The sequence below is a fragment of the Nerophis ophidion genome, linkage group LG24 (assembly GCF_033978795.1).
Source record: "Nerophis ophidion isolate RoL-2023_Sa linkage group LG24, RoL_Noph_v1.0, whole genome shotgun sequence".
Taxonomy (NCBI): Eukaryota; Metazoa; Chordata; class Actinopteri; order Syngnathiformes; family Syngnathidae; genus Nerophis; species Nerophis ophidion.
In genome coordinates, this window is record NC_084634.1 from 32,087,556 (window position 1) to 32,101,914 (window position 14,359).

A 14,359-nucleotide genomic window follows, 5' to 3' on the forward strand; every position below is an offset into this window, starting at 1 on the left:
GTAGATGTTGAAATCCCTAAATTTCTTGCAGTTGCACTTTGAGAAACATTGTTTATCAGTTTGAACATCAAATCTCTTGTCTTTGTAGCACATTCAACTGAATATGGGTTGAAAAGGATTAGCAAATCATTGTATTCCGTTTATATTTACATCTAACACAATTTCCCAACTCATATGGAAACGGGGTTTGTAAGAAAGACCACATAAAAATGGCATTATTGGCTTTATTTTTTATCTTTTTTAATCTTAGGATACATTAAACATATCTTTATTATTGCAATCGAAGAAAAATGTTGTCCCTAGATAAAATAGTGAACCTATCAGACAACTTGTTTTTTAAGTGGTAAGTAAGCAAACAAAGACTCCTAATTTGTCCGCTGATGTATGCGGTAACATATTGTGTCATTTATCATTCTATTTTGTCAAAATTATGAGTTATGAACTGTAAAAATGGATTATTAATTTACTTAATCATTTACTGTTTACATCTGCTTACTTTCTGTTTCAACATGTTCTATCTACACTTCTGTTAAAATGTAATAATCACTTATTCTTCTGTTGTTTGGATACTTTACATTAGTTTTGAACGATACCTCAAATTTAGGTACCGATCCGATACCAAGTAGTTACAGGATCATACATTGGTCATAGTTTAATTTTCTCATGTGTCCAGGGACTTGATTTATTAGTAGCGCAATATTATACCAGTACGGGTGTACCGTACAACCCTAAACCTGTCGTGATCCGGCTTCCGGATCACACATTTCTAGTATGTCTAGTCCCCTTTTGTATTGTCCTACTATGTTTTGATCATGTTTTGGACTCTACCGATCCCGTTTGTTAGCGCACTTCCTTATTTACATTCATCACCATGACAACTTAATTTGCTTTCACGCAACAAGTTACGCCTGCACTCTACATTGTATGTATATTCTCGCTAGCTTTTCACGCTCAGCCATTTGTTTATTCCAGCTCTCATGCTGTATGTTTTGTTGTTCTCTTTAATGTGTCTATGAGCCAGTTTAGTTCTCATTTTTGTTTATCCTAGCTTTTATGCTAGCGTCCTTTGTTTGTTTTATTCTACTAGCTCTAGCATTGTTGTTATATAGCTCTTTTGGTTATTTAAATAAATTGTGTATATCTTACCTTTGCTGTGTTCACTTGACGCATCCTCGAGGGAATCGAACCCGGCATCACAATGCCGAACAGGCGTAACAAAACCAAAGTATATCCAATGCATGTGTAGACTACAATCATCATAGGTCCATTTTAAAACCTAAAAATTCAAATATCTTTATATTGTAATCTGATTCTGGTAATATTACTTCAATGAGGCATTAATAACCATTCATCCAAATGATTTTTTTAATGCATAAGACTTGGAGACCAAAAACAAATATTTTTTAAATATAAACTCAAATTAAAGTATTTAGATGTAACTTAACCATTACAAAACTGCATGCATATTTTTTTCATTTCCACACGTCTGCTACAATATATTGCCAAAAGTATTTGGCCACTCGTCCAAATGATCAGAACCAGGTGTCCACAGGTGTATAAAATCAAGCACTTGGGATTGGAGACTGTTTCTACAAACATTTGTTAAAGAATGGGCCGCTCTCAGTGATTCTTAGCGTGGAACTGTCAGAGGATGCCACCAGTGCAACAAATCCAGTCGTGAAATTTCCTCGCTCCTAAATATTGGAAAGTCAACTGACAACTTTATTATAAGAAAATAGAAGAGTTTGGGAACAACAGCAACTCAGCCAAGAAGCGGTAGGCCATGTAAACTGACAGAGAGGGGTCAGCAAAGAAGTCGCAGACTTTCTGCACATTCAGTTGCTACTGAGCTCCAAACTTCATGTGACCTTCCAATTAGCCCACGTACGGTACGCAGAGAGCTTCATGGAATGGGTTTCCATGGCCGGGCTGCTGCCTCTAAGCCATAAATCACCAAGTCCAATGCAAAGCATCAGATGCAGTCGTGTAAAGCAGTGGTCCACAATTACCAGTCCGCGGACCGATTGGTACCGGGCCACACAAGAAATAAAAATAAATAAATATATATATTTGTTTTAATTTATTAAATCAACATAAAATATCAATATAGATCAATACAGTCTGCAGGGATACAGTCCATAAGCACACATTATTGTATTTCTTTATGGAACCCCCAAACCATCCTACCCCCCCCAGCCACCCAACCCCTCTCCCCAGTCCATGGCACAAATTGTCAAGCGTTGACCGGTCCGCAACTACAAAAAGGTTGGGGACCACTGGTGTAAAAGACGTCGCCACTGGACTCCAGAGCAGTGGAGACACGTTCTCTGGAGTGATGAATCACACATTTCCATCTGGCAATGTGATGGAAGAGTCTGGGTTTGGAGGTAGTCAGGATAACGGTACATTTCGGACTGCATTGTGCCGACTGTGAAATTTGGTGGAGGAGGAATTATGGTGTGGTGTTTTTTTTTTAGGAGTTGGGCTTGGCCCTTAGTTCCAGTGAAAGGAACTTTGAATGATCCAGGATACCAAAACATTTTGGACAATTCCATGCTCCCAACCTTGTGGGACCAGTTTGGAGCGGTCCCCTTCCTCTTCCAACATGACTGTGCACAACGCAAGGTCCATAAAGACATGCATGACTGGTGTGGAAGAACTTGACTGGCCTGCACATAGTCCTGACCTGAGCCCGATAGATCACGTTTGGGATTAATTAGAACGGAGATAGAGAGCCAGGGGTGGTGGTTCCTCTCTTTAAGAAGGGGGACCGTAGGGTGTGTTCCAACTATCGTGGGATCACACTCCTCAACCTTCCTGGTAAGGTTTATTCAGGTGTACTGGAGAGGAGGCTACGCCGGATAGTCGAACCTCGGATTCAGGAAGAACAGTGTGGTTTTCGTCCTGGTCGTGGAACTGTGGACCAGCTCTATACTCTGGGCAGGGTTCTTGAGGGTGCATGGGAGTTTGCCCAACCAGTCTACATGTGCTTTGTGGACTTGGAGAAGCCATTCGACCGTGTCCCTCGGGAAGTCCTGTGGGGAGTGCTCAGAGAGTATGGGGTATCCGACTGTCTTATTGTGGCGGTCCGATCCCTGTATGATCAGTGCCAGAGCTTGGTCCGCATTGCCGGCAGTAAGTCGGAAACGTTTCCAGTGAGGGTTGGACTCCGCCAAGGCTGTCCTTTGTCACCGATTCTGTTCATAACTTTTATGGACAAAATTTCAAGGCGCAGTCAAGGCGTTGAGGGGTTCCGGTTTGGTGACCGCAGGATTAGGTCTCTGCTTTTTGCAAATGATGTGGTCCTGATGGCTTCATCTGACCGGGATCTTCAGCTCTCACTGGATCGGTTCGCAGCCGAGTGTGAAGCGACCGGAATGAGAATCAGCACCTCCAAGTCCGAGTCCATGGTTCTCGCCCGGAAAAGGGTGGAATGCCATCTCCGGGTAGGGAGGAGACCCTGCCCCAAGTGGAGGAGTTCAAGTACCTAGGAGGGAAGAGTGGATCGTGAGATCGACAGGCGGATCGGTGCGGCGTCTACGTTGTACCGATCCGTTGTGGTGAAGAAGGAGCTGAGCCGGAAGGCAAAGCTCTCAATTTACCGGTCGATTTACGTTCCCATCCTCACCTATGGTCAAGAGCTTTGGGTCATGACCGAAAGGATAAGATCACGGGTACAAGCGGCCGAAATGAGTTTCCTCCGCCGTGTGGCAGGGCTCTCCCTTAGAGATAGGGTGAGAAGCTCTGCCATCCGGGAGGAACTCAAAGTAAAGCTGCTGCTCCTCCACATCGAGAGGAGCCAGATGAGGTGGTTCGGGCATCTGGTCAGGATGCCACCCGACTGCCTCCCTATGGAGGTGTTTAGGGCACGTCCAACCGGTAGGAGGCCACGGGGAAGACCCAGGACACGTTGGGAAGACTATGTCTCCCGGCTGGCCTGGGAATGCCTCGGGATCTCCCGGGAAGAGCTAGACGAAGTGGCTGGGGAGAGGGAAGTCTGGGTTTCCCTGCTTAGGCTGTTGCCCCCGCAACCCGACCTCGGGTAAGCGGAAGAAGATGGATGGATGGACAGAGAGCCAGGGCTTTGGAAGAATGGTTGAAAATTCTTGTAAACTCAGTCCGCAGCCTTGAGGACAGCCTTCCCAGAAGGTAATAGCTGCAAAATGTGGACCGACATCATATTGAAACCTATTGGTTTGGAATGGTTCATATGTAGGTCAAGGCAGATGGCCAAATACTTTTGGCAATATAGTGTATTTTGAGGCGTCAGAATGCGCAGCCATGAGTTATAGTGCCACCTGTTGCCTTGGCATGCACTTTGCAACTGGTGACCCTGTCATTTGTGATTAAGATAATTTTTTGGGAGTTTCAAGTGAGAAAGTTGTTGCAAAAAAATACCTCAAACCATGTAGTCATCGTCAGTTTGTCAGATTGTATGAAGCCTTGTTCAAGTGTTAGCTTTCCCTCCTCTGTGTCTCCCTGCACACTCCCCTTTTTAGCAGGCTGCAGGTGAAAGGTCGTGACTCCCTGTCCCAGGGTCAACTTAAGCCTGGAGCAAGGATTTGGGGAAAACAAGCAGATATAATATCTTTCAACACCAACCTGTTTATCAGGATGGATTTCCATTTGTTGTAGATCCCAGCATGAGGTCACCTGCGTGATAGCCTTCTCCGGAGCAAGTTTAGAGTGATGGCATAGAGATGGTATCACTACATGCTCTCTTTAAATACATCTAACCTTATACATGTTGGAGGTTCATGGGGTCAACATGATTGTTTGCTCCTTGTCAAACATGGTTTCATTTAACATTTCCATTTAAAACATTTCTTTATGGTCCAGATCAGGGGTTTTTTTTTAACAATATTACCTCTAAATTAGTAATTTTACTCCTGATTTTAATTATATTCAACGATTTATGTACAAAACCCAAAACCAGTGAAGTTGGCACGTTGTGTAAATGGTAAATAAAAACAGAATACAATGATTTGCAAATACTTTCCAACATATATTCAATTGAATAGACTGCAAAGACAAGATACTTAACGTTCAAACTGAAAAACATTGTTAATTTTTGCCAATATTAGCTCATTTGGAAGTTGATGTCTGCAACATGTTTCAAAAAAGCTGACATAAGTGGCAAAAAAGACTGAAAAGGTTGAGGAATGCTCATCTAACACTTATTTGAATCATCCCACAGGTGAACAGCCTATTTGGGAACAGGTGGGTTGCCATGATTGGGTAAAAAAAGCAGCTTCCATGAAAGGCTTAGTCATTGACAAACAAGGATGGGGCGAGGGTCACCAGTTTGTGAACCAATGCGTGTGTTATGTTTCAGGCGGAGTAGTGACGGCACAGTTCTACAAGGGGGCGATGTTGATGTATGTATTTTATTATATATATATATATATATATATATATATATATATATATATATATATATATATATATATATATATATATATATATATATAGACTTGTCCAGGGTGTACCCCGCCTTCCGCCCGATTGTAGCTGAGATAGGCGCCAGCTCCCCCCGCGACCCCAAAAGGGGAATAAGCGGTAGAAAATGGATGGATGGATATATATATATATATTTATATATATATGTCTTGATTGGATTATCCGGAGAATAGTGCTCGATACCGTGGTAGAGCGCAATATGTAGGTGTGGGAAAAAATCACAAGACTACTTCATCTCTACAGATCTGTTTCATGAGGGGTTCCCTCAATCATCAGGAGATCTCCTGATATATATATTAGGGTTGTAGGAAAATATCGATTTGAATACGAATCGCGATTCTCACGTTGTGCGATTTAGAATTAATTCTCTTTTTTTTTAAATAAGATTTTTTTTTTTTATCAATCCAACAAACAAATACACAGCAATACCATAACAATGCAATCCAATTCCAAAACCAAACCTGAACCAGCAACACTCAGAACTGCAATAAACAGAGCAATTGAGAAGAGACACAAACACGACACAGAACAAACCAAAAGTAGTGAGACAAAAATGAATATTATCAACAACAGTATCAATATTAGTTATAATTTCAGCATAGCAGTGATTAAAATCACCTCATTGACATTATCTTTAGACATTTATAAAAAAAAAATTCAAAAAGAACAATAGTGTCACAGTGGCTTACACTTGCATCGCATCTTCTAAGCTTGACAACACACTGTGTCCAAAATTTTCACATAGATAAAATAAGTCATATTTTTGGTTCTTTTAATAGTTAAAACAAATTTACATTAATGCAATCAGTTGATAAAATATTGTCCTTTACAATTATAAAAGCTATTTTTTTTTCATCCACTACTTTGCTAGCATGTCAGCAGACTGAGGGTAGATCCTGCTGAAATCCTATGTATTGAATGAATACAGAATCGTTTTGAATCGGAAAAATATCGTTTTTGAATCGAGAATCTTGTCGAATCAAAAAAATCTATACATTATTGAATCGCGACCCCAGGAATCGATATTGAATCGAATCGTGGGACAACCAAAGATTCGCAACCCTAATATATACACAGGATACAGGGACCAGCATGGGTGCTGGTGCTGGTGCTGTTACAGGGACCAGCCTGGGTGCTGGTACAGGGACCAGCCCTGGAATGTGTGCTGGTAGTTTGGTTGGTGGATGCGGCCAGGCAAACCGAAAGACCGGTGGCAGTGGTCTTGCTGGCTTGAGCTGTGCTACCCCACCAGCACTTGTCCAGGGTGTACACCGCCTTCCACCCAAATGCGGCTGAGATAGGCTACAGCACCCCACATTTTTCAACAAGCTATCGCAAGGAATTCAGGGTTTTCACCATCTACAGTCTGTAATATCATCAAAAGGTTCAGAGAATCTGGATAAATCACTTCCCATAAGCAGCATGCTCGTGACTTTCGATCTCTCAGGCGTTACTGCATCAAAACCCGACATATGTGTAAAGGATATCACCACATGGGCTCAGGAACACTTCAGAAAACCACTGTCAGTAGCTACAGTTGGCCCTACATCTGTAAGTGCAAGTTAAAACTCTACTATGCAAAATGAAAGCCATTTATCAACAACACCCACAAACGCAACATATGTTACCATCCGAGCAACGTATTTTTCATGGACTCCTCTGCTTATTTCAGCGAGACGATGCCAAGCCATGACAAGAGTGTTGTTAAAAGGAAAGGCCATGTAACATAGTGGTAAAAATGCCACTGTGACAATTTTTTTGCAATGTATTGCTGCCATTAAATTCCAAATCGATGATTATTTGAAAAAATAAATAAATTGTATTTATTATATATATATATATATATATATATATATATATAATACACATTTTTTCTTATGTATTTATTTATTTTTGTATGTATTTTTTTTCTTAACTAAACTGTCATTAAAATGAAAATAAAGTTTCACCACATTAGTCATAATTTTTGCGCTTAAAAAACTTCTCTATGACTTGGGTTCCAGACTACATCTTAAATATTACCACTGAATTAGTTATTTTACTCCTGGTTTTAATCACTTTCAAAAATTCAAGTAAATAATACAGCCTGGTTAAAGTTTAACAGGACACACTTTGCCAAATGTTAGGAAGCAATGTGTTACTCTCAAATATTAGGATCAAAGCCTTGGTCTGGCTGATTACAAAAACAGACTAATCAATTATACTGCAAAAAAAGGAAAATTAACATACAATGTGTGATTTAGGGCTATATAAATAAAAATTGATTGATTGATTGAATTTTGCAGTACTAAATATAATGAATAATCAATATATATATATATATATATATATATATATATATATATATATCTTAAATAAACTTTCAGTAAAATGAAAATTCAGCTTCACCACTTTAGTCATAATTTTTGCACTTGAGAAACTTCTCTATGACTAAAGCTCCAGACTTTGTATGTTTGATTTTATCATTACGTGGAAAAGTGTATTACAACTTAGTACCGCTACGGACCACAGCTGAGAATCTTTTTGGGGAGGCCCTGCAGAGAGCGCTCACGGCCCAACAACGGGCCCTATGGTTAGAAAACACTCGTCTACATAATGTGTATTGGATATGTGTAAATTTTACACACATTTTGCTCCACAGTCCCTTTTACAAGAAAAAAGGTGAGTCTGGAGGCGTTTCCAGATTGAATCAATCAACCAATCAATCAAAGTTTTTCTTAAATGATAAATGGGTTGTACTTGTATAGCGCTTTTCTACCTTCAAGGTACTCAAAGCGCTTTGACACTACTTCCACATTTACCCATTCACACACACATTCACACACTGATAGATGGAGCTGCCATGCAAGGCGCTAACCAGCACCCATCAGGAGCAAGGGTGAAGTGTCTTGCTCAGGACACAACGGACGTGACAAGGTTGGTACTAGGTGGGAATTGAACCAGGGACGCTCGGGTTACGCACGGCCACTCTTCCACTGCGCCACGCCGTCCCTTCCAATTCTTAATCACAAATGCACAAATGACATCCTTGGCTCTGCTCCCGCATCAGCAAAAGAAAAAAACTCAACCCAATTAGAAACAATTTAAAACCTTGGAAGACACCTCTGATGTTTTATTATTCTGAAGTTATGTAGAGGGAAAACTGAATGCGCCCATTAGCTGCATTGCTAGCCACCCAGAACGAGATTATATTTTTTTATGTGAGAAAGCAAAAAAAAAAACAAAAAAAAAACGTTTGTCTTCTTGCCTCATGACTGTGAAGGATAGGCAATATTCCCAAAAAAATTGCAGTTCCCATTTAGGACAAACCGTGTATCCAAGAGGAGATTGAAGGTAGCAAAAAAAGGAACCACTGCGATAAGGTGGCGACTTGTCCAGGGTGTACCCCGCCTTCCGCCCGATTGTAGCTGAGATAGGCGCCAGCGCCCCCCGCGACCCCAAAAGGGAATAAGCGGTAGAAAATGGATGGAAAAAAGGAACCAAGGAAACATATTTGAAAATAAGGGATACAATATTACAGCGTCCTGAATCAAGGTAACAGCATATATTATCTAAAAGGAGATTTAGGGCAGCAAGAAAATGGACAATTGCAGCCAAGTGGAGACTGTGGAGAGTATTAGCGTATTTTTCGGACCATAAAATGCACTTAAAATCCTTACATTTTCTCAAAAATCGACATTGCGCCTTACAACCTGGTGCGCCTAATGCACGGAATCATTTTGCTTGTGCTTACCGACCTCAAAGCAATTTGATTTGGTACATGGTGTAATGATCAGTGTGACCAGTAGATGGCAGTCACACATAAGAAATATGTGTAGACCGCATTATGATGCTAGTAAACAACATCAAAAGTTTAAATGTTCCATTGAGAATAAAGAATATTAAACACGGCGCTCAAAAATCTTTCAATATGTTTTAGTATAACTTTGAAGCCGCACCGCTTGATGGATTGTCCGCGCACTACGGCTACCGTTTTCAAAGGTACAAGTACAAACCCCGTTTTAATATGAGCTTCTTCCCACCTCCAAAGATATGCACCTGGAGGTAGGTTGATTGGCAACACTAAATTGGCCCTAATGTGTGAATGTGAGTGTAATTGTTGTCTGTCTATTTGTGTTGGCCCTGCGATGAGGTGCATCTTGTCCAAGGTGTACCCCTCCTTCCGCCCGATTGTAGCTGAGCTATGCGCCAGCGACCCCTACGACCTCAAAAGGGAATAAGCGGTAGAAAATGAATGGATGGATGGATGATTGATTGATTGATTTGTCCACAACTGCGTGAGCAAATAGTCAAACAGTTTAAGGACAACATTTCTCAAAGTGCAATTGCAAGAAATTTAGGGATTTCAACATCTACGGTCCATGATATCATCAAAAAGTTCAGAGAATCTGGAGAAATGACTCCACGTAAGCGGCATGGCCAGAAACCAAAATTGAAAGGCCGTGACCTTCGATTCCTCAGACGGCACTGTATCAAAAACCGACATCAATCTCTAAAGGATATCACCACATGGGCTCAGGAACACTTCAGAAAACCACTGTGACTAAATACAGTTGGTTGCTACATCTGTAAGTGCAAGTTAAAGCTCTACTATGCAAAGCGAAAGCCATTGATCAACAACATCCGGAAACGCCGCCGGCTTCTCTGGGCCCGAGATCATCTAAGATGGACTGATGCAAAGTGGAAAAGTGTTCTGTGGTCTGACGAGTCCACATTTCAAATTTTTTGGGGAAATATTCGACATTGTGTCATCCGGACTAAAGGGGAAGAGAACCATCCAGACTGTTATCGACGGAAAGTTCAAAAGTCATTATCTGTGATGGTATGGGGGTGCATTAGTGCCCAAGGCATGGGTAACTTACACATCTGTGAAGGCACCATTAATGCTGAAAGGTACATACAGGTTTTGGAACAACATATGCTGCCATCTAAGCGCCTTCTTTTTCTTGGACGCCCCTGCTTATTTCAGCAAGACAATGCCAAGCCACATTCAGCACGTGTTACAACAACGTGGCTTCGTAAAAAAAACAGTGTGGGTACTTTCCTTGCCCGCCTGCAGTCCAGACCTGTCTCCCACCGAAAATGTGTGGCGCATTATGAAGCAAAAAATACAACAGCGGAGACCCTGGACTGTTAAACGACTGAAGCTCTACATAAAACAAGAATGGGAAAGAATTCCACTTTCAAAGCTTCAACAATTAGTTTCCTCAGTTCCCAAACGTTTATTGAGTGTTGTTAAAAGAAAAGGTGATGTAACACAGTGGTGAACATGCCCTTTCCCAACTACTTCGGCACGTGTTGCAGCCATGAAATTCTAAGTTAATTATTATTTGCAAAAAAAAAAAGTTTATGAGTTTGAACGCCAAAATATCTTGTCTTTGTAGTGCATTCAATTGAATATGGGTTGAAAAGGATTTGCAAATCATTGTATTCCGTTTATATTTACATCTAACACAATTTCCCAACTCATATGGAAACGGGGTTCGTATTACTATGTTGTTGTCAGGCTTGTCACTGACAGTTTTGGTTATGTTTTAGTTTTCCCTCTCTTTGTGTTGTATTTCCTGTCAGCGCTCTTATTTTTGTTCAGTTTCCTGCTTGCCACCCGTAGCGCTCTTCCCCTCAGCTGCAACTGATTGGCACCTGGGCACATCTGGTGTCAATCAGTCGGCTGCTATATATACCTGCCTTGCCCTCCAGTCAGTGTTGGAATATTGTTTGCTGTGGACTGCCTGTTTCTTGTATGCTGTGAGCTATTCCCTGGATCCTGACTCCTGTCAATGTTTGCTGTTTCCTGGCTTCTGGTTCGTGTTTTCTTTGCATTTTTTTAACATTAAAACCATGTTTTCTTGTACCAAGCCTGCTATGTCTGCATCAGGAATGCAGATCGGGCTTTGGACACAGCATGCAGGTAGGAAACGATGTATTTAAGACATAAATTATACGGGAACAAAGAAAAACGTGCTTATAGCAATTAAGGCAAAAAGTAAAGGAGCTAGCATAGGAGCTAGCAAATAAAAGAGCCTAGCATGGAAGCGGGCAGGTACAGAGCAGGAAACATACGTCGTCGTCTGTTGTATAAAACAAACGAGGAAGCCAGACTGAGTGAGGCCAGGGCATGGACTATATAGCCCTCTGATTAGTGCCCGGGCAACAGGTGCGCGTCCCGAACTATAACCAGAGGCAGGTGAATGTAATCTGCCGTCATGGCAACTGAGACACACAAACTCAAAAGGTGCTGAAAACACAGGTGGAGTGAAAACGTAAATAGACGATGACCCGGGCAGCGGATTATAAACAATGGCACCTATTAGCAGACATGTTTTCTGGCGTTTTGTTTGACAATATTATGCAAAAGCAATTTTTGTTACCTTCCGGTACCTGCTGATCTGCATTTGGGATCTGCATAAGTCCTGAAAATGTCGATAAGCTTCAAATTTTTCTCTATTTTCTTGTTATGGGACATTTGTAATGTAAAGTAGAGTGAAATTTAACTTATATCTGTCAGTAAACTCGCCATGAAAGTGTTAAAAACAACCAGTGTTGTGAGTTTGTGTAATTCACCCAAGGAACTTTAGTAATTACAGAGTTCCGGTCAGACAGTTTTTCACGGGACACATTTCCGGCCTTGTTGTTGTTGCACTAGTGAGCCACAAATGAGCAGATGCTGCTCCGTTAATTGATTGAAGTAAATTCTGAATGTCACTAAAACAGTTAGCTCCATCTTTTGACACTTCTTCCACTCCCGTCCTTGCACGCTACACCGCTACAACAAAGATGACGGGGAGAAGACACTGTCGAAAGGTGAACTACGTAAATAAGACGGCGCATTCTGAAGCGACTGTCAGAAAGTGGCTTAGAGATGATCTGTAAAACATCATCAATGCAACATTTTGACCAAAGAACAACCATTAAAGGCTTACTGAAACCCACTACTACCGACCACGCAGTCTGATAGTTTATATATCAATGATGAAATATTAACATTGCAACACATGCCAATACGGCCGGTTTAGTTTACTCAATTGCAATTTTAAATTTCCCGCGGGGTATCCTGTTGAAAACGTCGCGGAATGATGACGCTTATGTTGACGCGTGCCTGTGAGGTTATTGGTTGGAGCGGACATTTCAGCCCAGCCCAACTCACGGCTAAAAGTCGTCTCTTTTCATCGCATAATTCCACAGTATTTTGGACATCTGTGTTGCTGAATATTTTGCAATTTTTTCAATTAATAATGGAGACTATAAAGCGGTGGATAAAGCGGTGGATTGCAGCTGCCTTTAGCCATCGAAACACAGCCGGTGTTTCTTTGTTTGTTGTGAAGCTTTAACACAGAGCGGTCAAGCGAACATGTTTCTCTCCCACATGTCGACCAATTGTGATATTAAGTCGGCTCTTACCGGAGACTTCATACGGAATATGCGACCTCCTCCTGCAGCTTTCAAAAAGGCAGCTGTGATCTTGGCTCCTCTATTGGGTTCTCTCAGAGACACTGGTGTTCACCGCAGCCCTCCGACTTTCAGGAATGACTTTATAAACTCACCAAAACACTATTAACACAATAAGCAGATAAGGGATTTTACAGAATTATCCTAGTAAATGTGTCTAATAACATCTGAATTGCTCCCACTGCCGCCGCCTGGAGCCGTCGCCTTTTTTTTTTTTTTTTTTTAGTGCTTCACTCTAACTTTCCTCGTCCACAAATCTTTCATCCTCGCTCAAATTAATGGAGAAATCGTCGCTTTCTCGGTCCGAATCGCTCTTTCTGCTGGTGGCTATGATTATAAACAATGTGACGATGTGAGGAGCCCTACAACCCGTGACGTCGCGCGCACATCGTCTAGTACTTCCGGTACAGGCAAGGCTTTTTTAATAGCGACCAAAAGTTGGGAACTTTATCGTCGATGTTCTCTACTAAATCCTTCCAGCAAAAATATGGCAATATCGCGAAATGATCAAGTATGACACATAGAATGGACCTGCTATCCCCGTTTAAATAAGAAAATCTCATTTCAGTAGGCCTTTAGAGATGATGTGGAAAACATCTATGCAACATTTTGACCATCCATCCATCCATTTTCCAACGCTTATTCCCTTTCGGGGTCGCAGGGGGCGCTGGCGCATATCTCAGCTACAATCGGGCGGAAGGCGGAGTACACCCTGGACAAGTCGCCACCTCATCGCAGGGCCAACACAGATAGAATGACAACATTCACGCTCACATTCACACACTAGGGACCATTTAGTGTTGCCAATCAACCTATCCCCAGGTGCATGTCTTTGGAAGTGGGAGGAAGCCGGAGTACCCGGAGGGAACCCACGCATTCACGGGGAGAACATGCAAACTCCACACAGAAAGATCCCGAGCCTGGATTTGAACCCAGGACTGTAGGACCTTCGTATTGTGAGGCAGACGCACTAACCCCTCTGCCACCGTGAAGCCCACATTTTGACCAAAGAACAACCATTAAATGTTATGTAGACCACAAGTGTTTTACATTTTGAAAAAAAAACATTATATGACTTTTTTAATGCACCTTATAATCCAGTGTGCCTTATGTAAGAAAAAAAAAACCAAATAAACCCGCTCTTAAGCAGTGAGCCTTATAATCCGGTGCGCCCTATGGTCCAGAAAATACGGTACTTGCAGCATCCAGAGCTAAGGCAAAGAAACAACCTATATGTTGTATGTTGATTTTGGTTATTCTTTGTCATATATGTCATTTTTACCATTGGTCACATTTTGGAACTTGGGACCAAATACCACCTGTGAAGCCTTCCCTCTCCAAGTCCAGCATTAAAACCATTTATCTTGGAGAGAAAGTGACTTGAAAGCTGCAAGCTTACCATTCATCATGTTTAACTTGTACATGTCTGTTTGACACTGGGTTCCAGATG